At 42.4% G+C, this 17496-nt stretch overlaps 1 protein-coding gene across 1 annotated transcript in view; it reads left to right on the top strand.

The window, feature by feature from the left end:
* The window catches only part of LOC126298455 (uncharacterized), a 1052314-nt gene that overhangs the window by 881292 nt on the left and 153526 nt on the right, over positions 1 to 17496 (top strand). The gene's annotated exons all lie outside the window — the stretch shown is intronic.

The following is a 17496-nucleotide window of genomic DNA, read 5'->3' as shown; positions in this document are numbered from 1 at the left end:
AAGCCTTTGTCATATTCTAAATTCTAGCCTATGTCGTATTTCCATATACAGCATTCGTAGATGAACCTGTTAGGTCTTAAGTTCATTCGAAATGAAACCAAAGCTTTATTATGTGCCCCTCGATGCTCTATCAATTGCAGGAAACCGATATCTATAGCCGTTCACTAAATAAAAGGGATGTTACGTCTTACGTGACACAATCTATTCGTTAACATTATTTAAAAAAAATTTAAATTACAGTCTGTAACACTAATGAAGTGAAGCTGGGAGAATATATAGTCTTGAGTAGCAACAATATGTTTGCAGGGAAATTGGATTGCTATGAAGTAAACGCTTTCTAGGGAAGAAATAAGCGGTGTTATTTCGTCAAGCCTTTAGGACCAACATAAACGACAGTTTTCATTCTAATGTGCTACAATGATAAAGCCTGACAAAATCTTAAACGCGTCTCCCAGAAACTGTAAATAATCCAAAGAAATATTCTGAAGTGAAAAGAATAACGTTGGTCTGAGAGAACTGGGGAATTATAACATGCTACCCGAATTTGTCAATGGTTACATGAGGACTATCGACGAACACTTGCTGAAAACTATCGCCACCACAAATTCAGAAATCTCCAGAAATGGAAGATGCGTGAGTTCAGACTCGTGTATAAATAAAATGTTATATTAGAACGGACGATCATTCTGGCCCGCTCTTCAAACAACAAGAATTCTCTGATTAAGGAAGCTACTGAGACGACGCCGTGTGACATCGACGTAAACAGAGACACTCGTTATGCACTTGCTAATGCATGGAACCGGACATCTGTGGTAGAAACGTTGCAGAGGAATACTTAACACAGTCCACCTACTAATATCAGTGGTGATGCTGCACGCATACGTCCTCACCAGGTTCCGTCCTCTGCGTATTAACGTGACAGCCTTGCTATTATGCAGGCTCTCATCGACAACTTGGAATTTTATTTTTATTTAACGTGGTATGTTGCCCGAAATTTTTTTAAATAAATTCCGTTACTAAAGACTTCTTATTCTGCGAGGTGTCCGCCTGCTGAGCTAGGTGGTTACGTGCTTGCCTCCCATTCAGCGGCCCCGGGTTCGATTCCCGGCCACGTTGGGGATTTTCTCCGCTCGTGGGCTGGGTTCTCATCATCATTTCGTCCTCATCAGTGGCACGCAAGTTGCACAATGTGGCGTCGACTGGAATAAGACTAGCACTCGGTGGCCGAACCTCCCCGGATGGGGCCTCTCGCCAACTATGCCATGCGCTCATTTCATTTACATTTCAGCGAGGTGCCATGTACATGATCCAGTGGCGGCTTATATTGTGTAGAGGCAAAAATCGGTGTTACATCAAGCTCATTCAGTGTACAGTCTTTAAATGAAGAGGAAAAGAGAAAGCAGAAACCTGTATACCTTGTCGCTAAGGAATGGTATAACTGTGTGGTATTGTCGAGCTCAGAGAAATTATTTTATTAAACGCCGGTGCCTGTGTCACTAAGAAGGACTATGCAATTTTCTTTTGAATATGCGTACATGTTAGAAGAAACAGGTACTGCAGCGACTAGGAAATGTATGAGCAGTGGCAAATATTTGCCATATTCGGCTGTATATTGCAATGACGAGCGTAAAAATTTGTGCCATACCGGAATTCTAATCTCGATTTCTCTCTTTGCGCGGGCAGTCGCCTAAGCCACTTCAATCTTCGGAGAACGAATCACGGACAGTTCGAAACATGCATACTTCGTCGTCCATGTGTCACAACCTGCACTCGTACGTTAGGTATATTCCTCTCCAGGAAGGGCATATTTATTGAGAGGCATTGTTATTTCGTATAAGTTCGCCAATATCAGGACGTCGACTACAAACACGTCTTCATTCGTCATCGGAGCTAAATTCGAAGCGGGACTCATAGCTGAAGACAGTTCTACCTCAGCCGATGAGATTCTATGGTGAAGACGTACCTGTGGACGCACAATAGGAAGCCAATCTGACTGTCAACCACCACACGGCCCGACAACGTCTTTTATATTGAAATGAAGATGAATTAAAGTCAGTTGGAATCTACCACAGTATGACGTATATAAATACAATGGCTCTGAGCACTATGCGACTTAACTTCTGAGGTCATCAGTCGCCTAGAACTTAGAACTAATTAAACCTAACTAACCTAAGGATATCACACACATCCATGCCCGAGGCAGGATTCGAACCTGCGACCGTAGCGGTCGCTCGGTTCCGGACTGTAGCGCCTAGAACCGCACGGCCACTCCGGCCGGCACGTATATAAATACCACATTGTAATTTTTGTGCAGTTTTCTGCTTTTCCTTCGTTAAACCAGCCCTCAAAATTTTCGTGTGTTTTTGCTCTCGTCATATTAAATGAACTTTCGGGACAGCAGCTGGATAAAGTAGACTTCTTGCAATGACATTGTGACCGACAACCATTCGGCCATCTTAAGGTGAGTATTTTACATTGGAGATTGCCAGTTCACGTAGCTACCTTTATAGAAGAAATTGGCTTGAAGATGCATGGGCAGACCTGTATTTGCAGGCGTCTAGCTGTCACCACCCATCACCAACCATTGGCGTCTTTCGAACGTTGGTGCACCGGGCACCACTGGTGGATACAGAAAAACCTCAAGAAGGGGGTGTTTAAGATATCTTGAGGTACATTTACTTTTGCCATAATAAAAAATATTCAAGTCACATGCAAAGTTTAAGAAATTGTATTTAAACTGATTACACACATATACAAGACAATGCCATCTTATGATACAAAAAGTTAGAATTGGGGTTCGAACGAACGAACCAGCAAAAGAACGAACGAACAGCGTGCAGTCTGACTGGCGGTTCAAATGGCTCTAGCACTATGGGACTTAAAATTTGAGGTCATCAATCCCCTAGACTGAGAACTACTTTAACCTAACTAACCTAAGGACATCGCACACATACATGAGCGAGGCGGGATTCGAACCTGCGACCGTAGCAGCAGCGCAGCTCCGGACTGAAGTGCCTGGCACCGCTCGGCCACAGCGGCCGGCTGACTGGCGGGGGCGGCAATGTGGGCGGCCCCGCGAGGGGCACATGTTGTGTCTGATAGAGACAGTCTTGAAAAGGAACTGGAACCCGTTCAAAGATAATGGATATTCTTAGCATCAGATTAGCACATTTTTAAGGAAGAAGAAATTTGACCATACATGCAATCAAGAGAAGGAGCGGCTCAAGTCCAGGGCGTTCTTAAGAAACTATTAAGTCAAAGTATCTTCCGTCCACCTACGAAGACGTGTGCTCATCTCGGTTTGACAAAGAACGATTTGGGATTGCGGAAGGCTGGGATGTACAGAATACTTTGCCAGTGTGGCAAAGCCTACATCAGCCATACAACGATCACAGTACGTGCCTTTCGCAGCCCAGTAAGTCAACCACAACTCAGTATTGTATTTGCACAGGACATTCCATTAATTACTCTGCCACCGAGATCTTGGCCTCGACGAGGTCATTTTGGGATTCAGTTATTAATCGATGGAAATACTTTTAGCGCAACATATTATTAATCATGATATCGGTTTTCAGCTAGATAAGACTTGGGACCAGGTGATATCCTTAATTTCCTCATAAAGAAACCATTTTATGACCAATAACACATCTAGCGACACTTAATTGTATTCGTTTTGATATCTGAATCTTAACTCCACCAGTGCGCATTGTGACAGAGAGTGCGCATGTAGTATCTCATTGCGCATGTTCCTGCGCCTTAGATGAAGCCGACGCGATAATCGACAGAGGTCTCTCATGTAGCGGCTGCCTTTGAGCATGCGTCCGCAGCTCGTGGTCGTGCGGTAGCGTTCTCGCTTGCCGCATTCGGGTTACCGGTTTCCATTCCCGGCGGGGTTAGGGATTTTCTCTGCCTCGTGATGGCTGGGTGTTGTGTGCTGTCCTTAAGTTAGTTAGATTTAAGTAGTTCTAAGTTCTAGGGGCCTGATGACTACAGATGTTAGGTCCCATAGTGCTGAGAGCCATTTGAACCCCTTTTTTTTTTTTGAGCATGCGTCTGCATCTTTATTTTGTATAAAGATAGCGATGTAAACTTACACCAAGGCAATAAGACCGAGAACCACCGGTGACGCTGTTCCTCAATCTACCACAAAAATAGCTGCAGTCTCCAGTGCAAAATACTCACCTCAAGATGGATGAATGGCTGTCAGCTGAAATGTAATGGCACGAATCGACGTTATCCGGCTGCAATTCCGAAACTTCCTCTGACACTACTTATGCTGGACGAAATTCAAAAATGCTCTCGTCACGCTGGGTGATGACTAATGAAGGAAAGGAGGTATACATATGTGTGCTATACGGACGCGAGAAGCCTAGGTTAGGCAAAAGAGACCAAGAGCTTGTAAACAATCACAACACTTTAAGCATCGTAAGCTACGGATTTGCAGAACCAACGCCAGTTATCTTTCTAAGTAAGATTTGTTTAATGTCGTAGAGATGGTATTTCACGTAAATGTTCCTGCTGTGCGTACATATGTAAGATTGCCTGCTGCTTTTAGTCACACTACATTCGTCACGGCCTGCTACATTCACTAAAATCATTAAATAATTTTATGTCGTGGCATAGTAGTGTGAGACTGTTTTTCGACCTTGAACTGTTTGCTTGCGCCATCTGACCAACACCGATTAAATCAGCGTAATAAGACGTACCAACACATTAAATAAAAAAAATTGCTGATTACTTTTTAAACGGTTAAAAAACTGATATTAAATCATTGTGGTGGTTGTGTTCTAGCATCCATGAAGATGACTTACCTGTTAAAACTCTGCACTTGTGGACAATCGTTGTTTGAGGGCTACCTAGTCCAAAGACAAAAGAATCATAACTCAACGAATAAACAAGAGAAACGAATCGGAATCATTGTTCCCACAGAATGGCAGCAAGTTGGAAAAATGCATTGACATAAGTGACTTTGACAGAGGGCAAATGGTTAAGACCCGGCGCCTCGGAACGGGTATTTCGCAAAGGGCGAAGAAGGCTGTTCGAGTGCTAGTGTCGTAAGCATCTATAGCAAATGACTCAAGGACGGTGAAGCCTCGAGTAGGTGACAAGGTACTGGACGTCCACCTCCCATCGCAGATCTTGGATGTCGGAGAATTGCCTGCTCTCTAAACCAAGATAGGTAGCTATCTGTTGCAGATCTGGCGACAGAGTATAACGCTGGTGGAGAAACAAGTATTTAGGAGCACACAGGTCAGCACACATTTTTGAACATGGCGCTCCCCAGCAGAAGACACCTACTTATTTCCATATTGATCAAAGTTTGGTCAATTCCTATTACAGTGGGCACGTGACCATTGAATCAAGCAAGATGGAACAGTGGTTATCACAGAGGATTCACATTCGGGAGGATGACAATTCAGTTCCCCGTCAACTAATGTAAGTAAGTTCTATATAATTACAGTAAAGGAAAACATTTTCCTACCTGTGGTAACAGAATAGCTGTGGTAACAGAAAATTTTATCAAATCCACAAGCGCCACTGAGGTCTGACTACTTGTCGAGGGCGAAGTGAGGATTAATAGGATTTACAGTTTCCACTAGGCAGTTTATATCAGAACCGCAAGTAACTGTGTTATACCTCTAAAGAAACCAAGTTACATTCGAAATTACTAATTTCAGAATAACGTAAACGTTTTTTTTTCTTTACAAGGGTGCTTATACAGCGTATTTCATCGATAATAATACAAGCTTTCAGTGACGATGGGACAGTCCAAATACACACATCGAAATAAGTTTTGCATCACAGCCGTTCCGAAAGTTCCAGAACCTGTCCGACAGCACACATGCCAACGATGATCTTGCAGCTGTCGTAGAATGAAATTTCAATGAAATTCAGACCTTTCGCTGCTTACAGACCTTGACAAATATCAGCGGGGACAGTTGAAAATGAATGCCCCGATCGGGACTCGAACCCGGGGGCCTCCTGCTTACATGGCAGACATTCTAACCGTCTAAGCCACCGAAGACACAGAGGATATTGCGACTACAGGGACTTATCTGTGGCACGTTTCCCGTGAGACACACATTCCCAACTTACTGTCGACACACTACATTTGTAGTGCCCCTGCCCACTATACTCACCCTGGCCACTCACATTGCCCGAACTCTTATGGGAATCGGTACTTTGTCTGCTGCGAGTAATGAGTGTAGTGGGACACTAAAAATGTAGTTAAGGTACAGTAAGTTGGGAATGTGGGTCTCACGGGGAGCGTGCCTGCAGTCGCACTATCTTCTGTGTCCTCGGTGGCTCAGACGGATAGAGCGTCTGCCATGCAAGCAGGAGATCCCGGGTTCGAGTCTCGGTCGGGGCACAAAAATTCAACTCTCTCCACTGATATTTATCAACTGCCGTAAGCAGCTAAATCTGTGCATTCCATTGTAATTTTATTCTTCGAGAGTTGCAAGATCACCAATGGTATCTGTTCTTTCGGGCAGATACCATCTTCATATAATTTCTATGAAAGTTCAACATTGTCCTTCAAAGATGGACAACAGCTGCAGTGTGTCCAAGGCCGCGAGATTGCTTGTCTCTAATGCCCCGGCTGATGCCTCTTACTCAAGACATTTCATATGACCGCACTGGAAAACTGATCAGTTGATCCAACTGGTTCTCTCCATTCCATGTTAGTCTGAAGGGCGTATTTGTTTACTAGGATCAGCAAAGGGGAAGAGATGTTCTATATTGCAATTAAGTGTGCAATAAATCAGTTTCTTACTTCATATACACAATAACTCTTATTTCTGTGGAAGAGGCGTCCTACAAAACGTGTGGCCTTGTTGCTTTCGGCTCCGTTGTTTCCAGACCAGGATTTTAGCTCAAATGGATAAATTTACGTTTTTTCCATCGTTCCTGATGTCTGTTATCTTCATCGTGCTAACATGTATTATTAATTACAATATTACATTTGCATTGTCGGAAGTAAAATGCATATATAACAAATTACTCGTAACAGATCCCTTTTATTATTAACTGTGTGAAAGTGGAGGCGTCAACTTCTTTGTTTGTAACATCTTTTCAGCACTGACTTCTTTCGCGTAGAGGACGTCATAGTTCACTTATGTTCTGATTTCCTGACAGTCGCACTTTCTCACAGCAAAAGCAAAATGGTATGCAACATTGCATTGATAGATACGTGTGCGTAGTGTAAGTCTCCTGTTCATGAAACAGACATCTGTAATATTATCACTCAATTGTTTGTATGTTGCACTCGTAGCTACCTCGGTGAAGAGAATTATGATTCATAGAAATTAACTTTTTGTTCATGTCATTGATTTAGATATACTAACATTCTTCTTACATAATAAGTCTATTGGAGGTTCAGTAATGTACAGCTACAGTGGCGAAACACGCATTCTGTTCGCAACTAATGTGTGAAGTTTTCATTGTGTAGCACAGTTCAGGAGAGATATGACTTCACTCTGTTCAATAGATTTCAGAAGATTATAACAGTAATGTTAATACAGATACAAACACTTGGACTGTGTTCACAGTGATCTCTGTACCACCTGTACATGAACTCCGTCTTGTCTGCTGTTTCCCGTCATATGCGCTGTGGCAGTCAAACAAACAAAATTCCATCGGGCTGTACGTGGTATAGAATCATTTACTTGTATCTGATTTCTAACCTTATGTCAACGTGCTATGTAATAGGCTAATGTTGGAACAGTATTTTATTTTAGCGTTCTAATGACATTTTGTGGCAGCCATGTTGTAGATGGGTAAGAGACGAAATACGAGCATCGTTGCCGGTATGGTCTGACAGATGGAGTTGGATTTCCATGTAGTATCGACGTCATTGTGCGTACTACTTTTTATTCCAGTCATGAATAGTTCCTTCTTCTCTTTCTCCATCCATCATAGTAAGATCAGCTATTGCTGTGTTCCTCTACCTTCTCCTTAGTTACCCCTTTCTCCTGATGGACTGTAATGTTTCTGTCTTCGTTGTCATAGGCATAATGTCATCTACCACCTCTCCGTATGGTGCAATCAACGTATTCTCAGTGATCTGATGAAGTTAGCAGCAATCAACGGTTAATATAGCTTATTCTCCAACCTCTCTCTCTCTCTCTCTCTCTATCTCTCTCTCTCTCTCTCTCTCTCTCTCTATCTCTCTCACACTCACACACACACACACACACACACACACACACATATATATATATATATATATATATATATATATATATATATATATATATCAATGGCGTTTTCACTCAAATGCTCATAGTCTTTTTTTATATTCTGTTTTGCCCTCCTGCACATTTCTGATTCATATTTGATACCGGGTCGTAGTTCTAGTAATTAGAGAGTTTTTAAATACCAGTAAATTTCACAATTGGGATTTATTTCCTGCTTGGATCTTGTATGTCCTTAAGGTCTTAGACCTTTCGTTTGTCATATGATTTGTCTTATCTTTTATTACATTGAGCCCAAATTCTGTGCCTTCTACCCATATTTACTTCAATGTGTGTGTTTTTATTGCACACTTAAAATATATTTCGGCATGTGACACCTATCTGAATCTTTCATCATAATTCAGTCTCTCCTAGTTTATATTTATTGAGGCTACACCACTGTAAGTTAAACTGAACTGCAGATGTATCACACCAATCATCAAGTTAAATCTCTTGCTCTATTATCATTTACCTTTAATTTTGTCTTTACGTCCTTCAGAGCAAATGCAACTAGTAATCTTAATTTCTCACTAATTTTCAGTACTTGTAGGCTCTTGTAAAATCTTTCTGTGTTAACGTTATCGAAATATTGCTGGGAGTTAGTAGGAAGTGGATATCTGTATCATTTCATAAAACACGATGTTTACTCGTATTTAGAAAGTATTTATTCTTTTACATTGAAAACAGAATTAGACAAATATGTACCGTAGCACGAGTTAGGGTCATAGGAACAGGAAAGTGAGGTAAAATGTTGATACGCGAGCTTCAGAGCAGCTAATAGGGAATCGAAATGTCCCGCGCGCCTCTTTAAATCACTCACTGTGCTGGCAACAGCAGGAAACCCTCTGTTCTGTCAACTGCACGAGCTGCCATCCCCAATAACAGGTTGAAATATTCAACAGCACTGGCAGTGCTCAGTGATCGTTGTGAACAATTTTATTGTACATGTACGTGCTGCAGGAAAGGGTATGATGAAGATGGCCAGTAGCGCTGTGACATCGCCAGAGGCGTAAATATTCACAAGACGAGTTGTGCCTATACCTCTCAGCACTTGAAAGCATCTCCATAATTAAGCCGGTCGAGTTCATCAAGAATAATCTGATTATGCAGGAAAATAAGGGGAGAAAACCTGCAAGCTCATAACGGCTTCAGTTTGCGGTAGAATTGAGAAACCTCTAGCAACATTTCTCTGGCGTTACCTGCCAAAAATTACGTTCATGGTCTCAAACATAATTTAAAAACAGATATTCGTTCAGCAGTACAGGATTGTATGAAGTTTACAATTGAAACCTAAAATCTGATGTTTACTTTTGACGAGGGTAAACTAATACGTTCACTATAAAAGTGTTATTGTATAACATAGCACGCTCACCTGGAAAACATGCACTTTGGTTTCTAAAATGTAATTGTGGATTACGACTATAAAATTATTATTCAACAAGTAGTGATAGAAGTTACGCAAGCGGCTATAATTTCAATCTGCAAATCATGTAGTGGGAGCTCCAAATAGCAAGATTTCCACTGGTATACTCACACTAATACCACACTTTGTGAGATATTTTGTTTTAATACATTACTAAAAGAATAACTGAAGTTTACGGGCCATACATATGGAACTATATACGTAGCAGGAAAAAAGTAGACCAAAAATTTAATGGTTTTAACAAATGACCATTTCCAGGTGACAGAGCTTCGTTTTAGTGTGAGGCTGAAAAACTACTGTTTTTTTAGAGGAATTAATAATTTCCTTTTATGTTTATGAAACACATACTTTCGATATAAATTTCCCCTCGCTTGGGATAGTGAAAGTACAGCTTTCAGTCTGTGAGATAACAACTTGTTGCTAAAATATTCACATTATCACCTGATGATGAGTTCAAGCAAAATGTCGTTGGCGCATTTATTGAACAGAACAATATCGTTCCAAAGATTAGTAAAAACTAATGAATTTACTCCACGAAACAAGCATCAATACTTGTCTACCATAAATCATTTATATATGTATTTAAATTAGACTGACTAAGGTAATTAAATTTTTCAATTTTATTTGGTGCATGTATTCAATATGCAATCTAATTATCGTTACTTCTGTTATACAGGCTGTATAAAAGCCTTTTTCCATCATACCTCTAGGTGTGATGGATCACGTTGTTGCGAACAACATGTATTAGAGACAATAGGTTCGCTGACACCTCCTAGCAACGTAAGGCGACCGTTTGAATTTGTTATGTCCCTGAGAAGTGGCAGGGCGTATGTACTGGTGCCATGCATTTGTTAGTTAAATTTGTCATCTGTCTAGTGTGACAGGAGTTGGGCCAAAAAAATTAAAGATTCTGAAACTTCATTCCCCGCTTAAGGACACTCATACATAACATCTTTTTTTTTCTTTTGTAGAAAACTCTTATCAGTTTGTTGGGACAGTAAGCAGCATAGATGGTTAGTGGGCCTTGACAGTTTGGTCAAATCTCGTCGTTGTATGGCCAGCGAATGCTAAGGAGCACCTACCACTACAGGGAAGCGCCAGCGAATATTCTGTCTCTTACGAAAGTTATTCCCCATGATGCGACCTATCATCTCTATACGTTTTATGCAAAGACTTTGAAGCAATTGGTATAGTGTGTCGTGCATGTGCAGGTGTGACACAGTTAGTGTCTACGTGCTGAAGAACTACACTGCTGCAAGTACGTTTCCCCTGTTTGGGGTTAGCTTGAAAGCGTGCTGCCGAAAATATGTAAATCATAGTAGTAATTAAAAAAAAAGTATCTTGTTGCTCTTATTTCTGCGACTTTAGTTTTGAAATTAGAGGACCTGCGGATTTCAATAGAATCTGTCCATGTCTCACCAGAGCTTATCTAACACCTCAATCATATTATCGCTTAAATGTAACACAAGATGATTTCTAGTCTACCGACTACTTTTTGAACAATTGTTGATTCATGGACCTCTCCAAGTTTGTCGTTTTCCTGCATTTCTTTTCATACATACAGAACTGCTTACTGTAGTAAAACCCTGCCCTACCTCTACAAGATTTATGCCCCATACATCCCTTCATTACCAAATTAACTGCCACTTGATACATCAAAACAGTACCATCTACTGATTACTTCTTTTAGTCACATTGTCACATAAATTTTATTTTTCCCCGATTTGGTTTAGTAAGTATTCATTAAACATTTTTTAAGGTAACTACTAAAAGCTTTTAAGTATTATACAAAATGCATGCATTTCATAATAAAAAAGTATATTAGTAGCCCTATCTACGCATACTATTCTTCTGTAAAATCACTTTCCAAAAGCTTCTATTCTCGCACTGTCTGCACCTCACCATTCTCTACCGTTTTGCAAATATTACTGTATTTTTTATGTACGAATTCCAAGTCACACGTTTTCGGACGGTAGCTGCTAAATAATATAAGTATGTTTACAGTATTTTTTATTCTTTCAGGACATGAGTTTCATCTGTAGCTAGTTTCTCGGTTTATGCATATATTTCAGTTAATCAGCATAGTTTCGTTAACAAGTTTATTCTAGGTACTGAAATACAGCGCCTCCTTGTGCGAGACAGACACTAAACACAAGACAGATATAAAGAGCTATGTGTACATATCCCATTTAAGAGGTTATTAACAATTCCGTTAGAGGCAGGACAAAAATGTAAAAGAACTGTAGCGAGAGAAATAAAGGAGGCTTTGCCGAGCTACAGCGAGACTGCTCGAGAGACGACATTCCCATTTCCTGAAGATCCGTCTACAAGTACAAAGCTTTAGGCTGCACATCTTCACGGATATTGAACAAGTAATCCTGTGCCTCCGGAAGTGATTTCCTCTGTGACACGCTTGAGAATTCACTATACTATTTGAAGTGGCCAGTTAGCTAAAACACGTCACAGTTATTAAAAGAGATACGTTCGAACTCTTTAAAGAAAACTAAAACTACTGTTACCACAGCACATTCTTTACATGTGAGTTTATCGGCCATCCTACATTCGCTGCTGTAATTAATAGACTGAACAGAAGAAGCCAGTTATTACGACGAGAGCTAGTGAGTGATATAAATGGTTTATGTTGTTAGAATAAGTACATAATCCTCTACACACTTATAAGGAAGTTTAAATGTAGTCGGTAGACCAGAAGTTATGTCGTGTTACATTTAACCGAAAACATGATTCAGGTGTTAGGGATATGTTCTATTGAAATCAGCTCGCATTCTAATTTCAAAACTAAAATTGTCATGTGTTTATCAGTAACTATGGTTCTAAACGTGTCATATTCCTAAGTAGCCTCTACGTACTCATTATACAGCAGGCGGTGAACGTGGGTGCAGTATTAATTTGATCTGGAGGCTTTAATTTAAAGGATGTATCTTCAAGTCGGAAATATATTTAAAAACGAGTAAATATGACAGATCCTTTGTATAATATTCGTCTGTTATCTCGGTAAATTCGGCTTTTACATAGTCATCATCGAACATTTTCTTGTAGGTAGACTGTCTTATCTATTCCGTTACCAATATGCTGCCGGCCGAAGTGGCCATGCTGTTCTAGGCGCTGCAGTCTGGAACCGCGAGACCGCTACGGTCGCAGGTTCGAATCCAGCCTCGGGCATGGTTGTGTGTGATGTCCTTAGGTTAGTTAGGTTCAATTAGTTCTAAGTTATAGGGGACTATGACCTCAGAAGTTGAGTCCCATAGTGCTCAGGGCCATTTGAACCCATCAATATGCTGTTTACATTAACTATATACTTTTATACAGAGGTAAGATATTTCATTTGTAGGTTGGGGGAAGTTGGAATGCCCTCATCGATCATTTCATCTGATTCTTCACGAGTCTTGAAACATAAATTACATCCTTTTTTAATCTCTTCTGTAGTTGTAACTATTTCATTATTACGACGGTTTAGGCCGCAGCGACACCTCCGGAAGAAAGTCAGTAAGGTTCTGCGAGGTACCGAAGAGTCATGCTGACTTCATTGCCGTGGCCAGCTGCGCTACGGTTTTCGGTTGAGGATCCCCCGCGCGAACAGCCTGATTCAGATGGTACCACAATTACTCGATTGGGCTTAAATCCCAGGAGTTTGGTAGCCCTGGGAGTACGGTAAACTCATCCTGGTACTCTTCAAACCACCCACGTACACAGCGAACTTTGTGGAACGCTGCATTGCCCGTCTGTTAGGTGGCATCGTGTCGAGGAAAAGAAAATTGCATCTAGGAGTCTACATGGTGCCGAATGATAGCTACAGTGATCCATTGAGCCTCCCAGAACGAAGTGATCGTCCATGGAGTGCCACGACAATATTCCCGAAACCATAACGCTTCGTCCTCCGATCTGGACCCTTCCGACGACTGTTGCAGGGTGTTTGCTTTCAGAAGTTTCATGCCGTACAGTCAACGGCCATCTGTCTGATGGAGCGTAAAATGTTATTTATCTGCAAGGGCCACCTGTCGCCACTCAGTGAGCGTATAGTTGCAATAATGGTGTGAATATTGGAACTTTCGTCGTCGGTGTACATCAGTCAACATGGGTACACGAACCAGGTGCCTAACGCGGGGCCCGACGGAGTGGGCAAGCGGTTCTAGGCGCTACAGTCTGGAACCACGTGACCGCTACGGTCACAGGTTCGAATCCTGCAGGCATGGATGTGTGTGATGTCCTTAGGTTAGATAGGTTTAAGTACTTCTAAGTTCTGGGGGACTGATGACCGCAGCAGTTAAGTTCCATAGTGCTCAGAGCCATTTGAACCATTTGAACCTAACGCGGGGCTTCATATGCAGCGGCATTCACTGAACCCTCATTGAAGTGACATTTAAGATAGCCCCTTGGTTCGTCTGGTGGTCAGTTGCTCAAAGGTTGATCGTCTATACGCCCGTACACATTTCCGCAGCTGTTGTTCACTTCTGGTAGCTATGGCCCGTGGTACACCATAGTAGCCTCGGCGCCGTTTTGCGATGCTCGGTATACTTTCACCACGGCAATATGCGAACGGTTTACATATCTGAAATGCTTCCGTCCTTGGCCGGAAAGCCATATCCTTTTGGACGCCAGAGAAATCGCTTTGTTTCCGTGCTACGACAACGGCAACGGCTACACAGTATTCCGTACCCCCTCCCATACGCCTCTCCCTACACGACGCTTTATACAGGGTGGTGAGAAATAGTCTGAAAACCTTGTAAGGGCTCTGCAGGGTTGATTGCGCTCAGAAGTAATTGCCAAGAGCAAAATTCAATACGCTGCTCGGTTTTCGAGTTAATTAGTATTGAAGTTAGCCAAACGGGCCGTAGCTCGCTCAAATTCAACCGGCCCGCCAAGACGGTGTCGCCAAACGTCCCCTTCTTATGGTTTCGTAGATTAGAATAAGAGACCGATACAAAAATTAGACGTGGAACGGTAGCGAGGATCGAGCCCGATCCAGCGACAGGGCATTCTCTTGCACTTTCATCTACCCTATGAGGACAGATGACACATATTTTGTATGGTAGGCCACGTGAATGTGCGCGTGCAACAGCGTGATTCGGTAAGCTTAGTTCTAAGTAACTCGGAAACTGTGCAACCTATAGCATATTTTTGCTTAAAAGCTACCACATTGTTTGGGAACATGACCTCCATAAATGGCTAGAATGATCCCCAATAACCGAATATAACCATTTCAGGCAATGATCGGTTCAGTTTGAGCAGAGGACCAAGTTCATTCCATGTCACAGCCCACACCATTATGGAGCCACTATTAGAATTCACTCGCCTTGTTGACTTCTTGGGTCCATGGCTTCATGGGGTCTGTGCCACTCTCGAACCATACCATCAGCTTATACCAACTGAAATTAGGATTCATCTGACCCGGCTACGGTTTTCCAGTCGTCTAGTGTCCAGCGGATATGTTCACGAGCCCAGGAGAGGCAGTGTAGGCGATGTCGTGATGTTAGCAAAGGCACTCGTGTCCGTCGTATGCTGACGTAGTCCATGAACGCCACACTTCGCCGCACTGTCCTAACAAATACGTTCGTTCTACGTCCCACATTGATTTCTGCGATAACTTCACGCAGTGTTGCATGTCTGTCAGCACTGAAAACTCTGCGCAAACGCCGCTGCTTTCGGTCGTTAAGGGAAGGCCGTCGGCCACTGTGTTATTTATGGTGAGAATTATTGCCTGGATTTTGGTTCTCTTGGCACACTGTTGACACTGTGGATCTCGGAACAAAGAATTGCCTATCGATTTCCGAAATGGAATGTCCCATGCGTCTAGGCCAACTCCGGCTTTGAAACTCTTAACCATGTCGGAATGCTTTCCACGTGAATCGCCTGAGTGCAAATGATAGCTGCGCCAGTGCATTGCCCTTTTATAACTTGTGTACGCGATACTACCGCAATCTGTATATGTACATATCGCTATCCTATGACTTAAGTCACCTTACTGCAAGCCTGAATGGCTTTACGGAGCGAAATGACATCATGACATTTCTGTTATCACTCTTTGAGTTTTATCTAAATATTCGAAGTCTGTCGCTGCCAAACGAATAGTAATAAATATATACAAAACCGAGGATGAATAGTCTGAATGAATAAAAAAATTCTAATGCAAATGGAACAATTTAGAAGCAGGACGACTCTAGAGTGAGGGCATACACGTAGACGAATGAGTGCTCTTCATTTTAACAGAAATGTTCTGAATTACAGATATTACTACTATCGCAGCAGTGTTGGCCCTACCCTGTAGCAATGAACCCGATGGTGACCTGTCTTCGTCGACTGGCTGGGAGCTGTTTGTTGCTTTCTAAACTAATGGCATCCATTTGCACTGTAGTGAACACAGTCGATAGCGATCTACGGAGCTAAAATCTAGCGACTCCTGCCACAACCTGTTCTACAGTGCGTCCAAACTTGCAACCCGCTACATTCTGCGCCACAGGACACAGCTTGCATTCTTCACTTAACCAAACAGCATGTTCTCCATTGGTGAGGTTCTCAGATATAGAGGAAGTGCCTCTGCTGTAGGTGGTTTCCCAGTACATACGTCAGCAGACAATGACAGAGCAATTATGGCTGGAATTGTGTAAACTATCCTTGAGGACCAATCGACACCATTACAACCGAAAACTGAACATCTGTCTTAATGGGACCATGGAACTTTTCCAATCAAAGGTATTCATCATACGCATAAAGATATTTATCCTGCTGGAGGAGGAGACGAGCAAGTCCTGATTCCTAGAAGGCAGATGGCCACTGACGCATCCAGAACTTCACTCGCTCATGCGCTTCTTCATTCGACTCAAACCGACGCCCCCGATCGTCTTTCTTCAGGTGGCCAAAGATGTGAATCACCCTGTGAAAGAACCGGACTGTATGGGGGATGGTGGAGTGCTTCCCAAACTAATCGCTGAAGTATAGCCTTCGTCTGACTGGCAGTGCGGGGCGGGCGTTATCGTGAAACAAGATGATTCCGTCCGAACAGCATTCCGGCAGCCCGAGAACAAACAGCAATGCCAACATTGGAAGCATCCCATATCTCCCCCGCGAAAGAAATCTGAAACAGTTCACACAACATCCGGTAGCCTTCTTCTGCAGGGGCCTTCTGCTCTTCCAGTTCCTCCAGGGTGGAACCGCACTCAATATGCAGCGCTATGAAGATACTTTGCGGAAACTGTGACGTGATATAAAGTCAGAACGCCAGGAATGCTGTCGGACGGAACCATCCTGTTGCACTGTAACGCCTGACCCCACAAGGCCAATCGGACAAAGGCTACACTTAAGCGATTTGGTTGGGAAACATCGAAACCTCCTCCGTACAACCAGGATCTTTCATCGCATATGTTCACATCTTTGGAGGCCTTAAGAAAGACATGCGTCGACGTTGGTTTCCATCAGATGCGAAAGTACAAGAATAGGCAAGACTGATGATACGTCAGCGTCCGACCACATTCTACGAAACAGGAACTGATCGTCTCGGCTCCCATGGGATAAATTTCTTAACGAGTGTGGGGATTACTGTTGAATGAATGATTCCATGGCCCCACTATGGCGGGCGTCCGGTTTTCATTTGACTGCCCTTGTATTTCGATGCTTTATGGATTCTTATTCAACAGTCAGAAGAGATATTCTCCATGAAAATTCCCACACCTACTTTTTAGCGTGTATCAGGGGTTGTGTATTTTTCTGCAGTCATGAACTTTCTTTCTCGAATGCGATTCCGTTGCGCTAACCTCTACGCTACTAGATTCTGTTATGATAAAAGGGTTTTCAGGCGTTGGTGGTTTACAGTGGCCAACCTCGTGG

Source organism: Schistocerca gregaria, chromosome X (assembly GCF_023897955.1).
Source record: "Schistocerca gregaria isolate iqSchGreg1 chromosome X, iqSchGreg1.2, whole genome shotgun sequence".
Taxonomy (NCBI): Eukaryota; Metazoa; Arthropoda; class Insecta; order Orthoptera; family Acrididae; genus Schistocerca; species Schistocerca gregaria.
The sequence above is the reverse complement of the archived record's forward strand: the minus strand, read 5'-3'. Positions and strand labels throughout refer to the sequence as shown.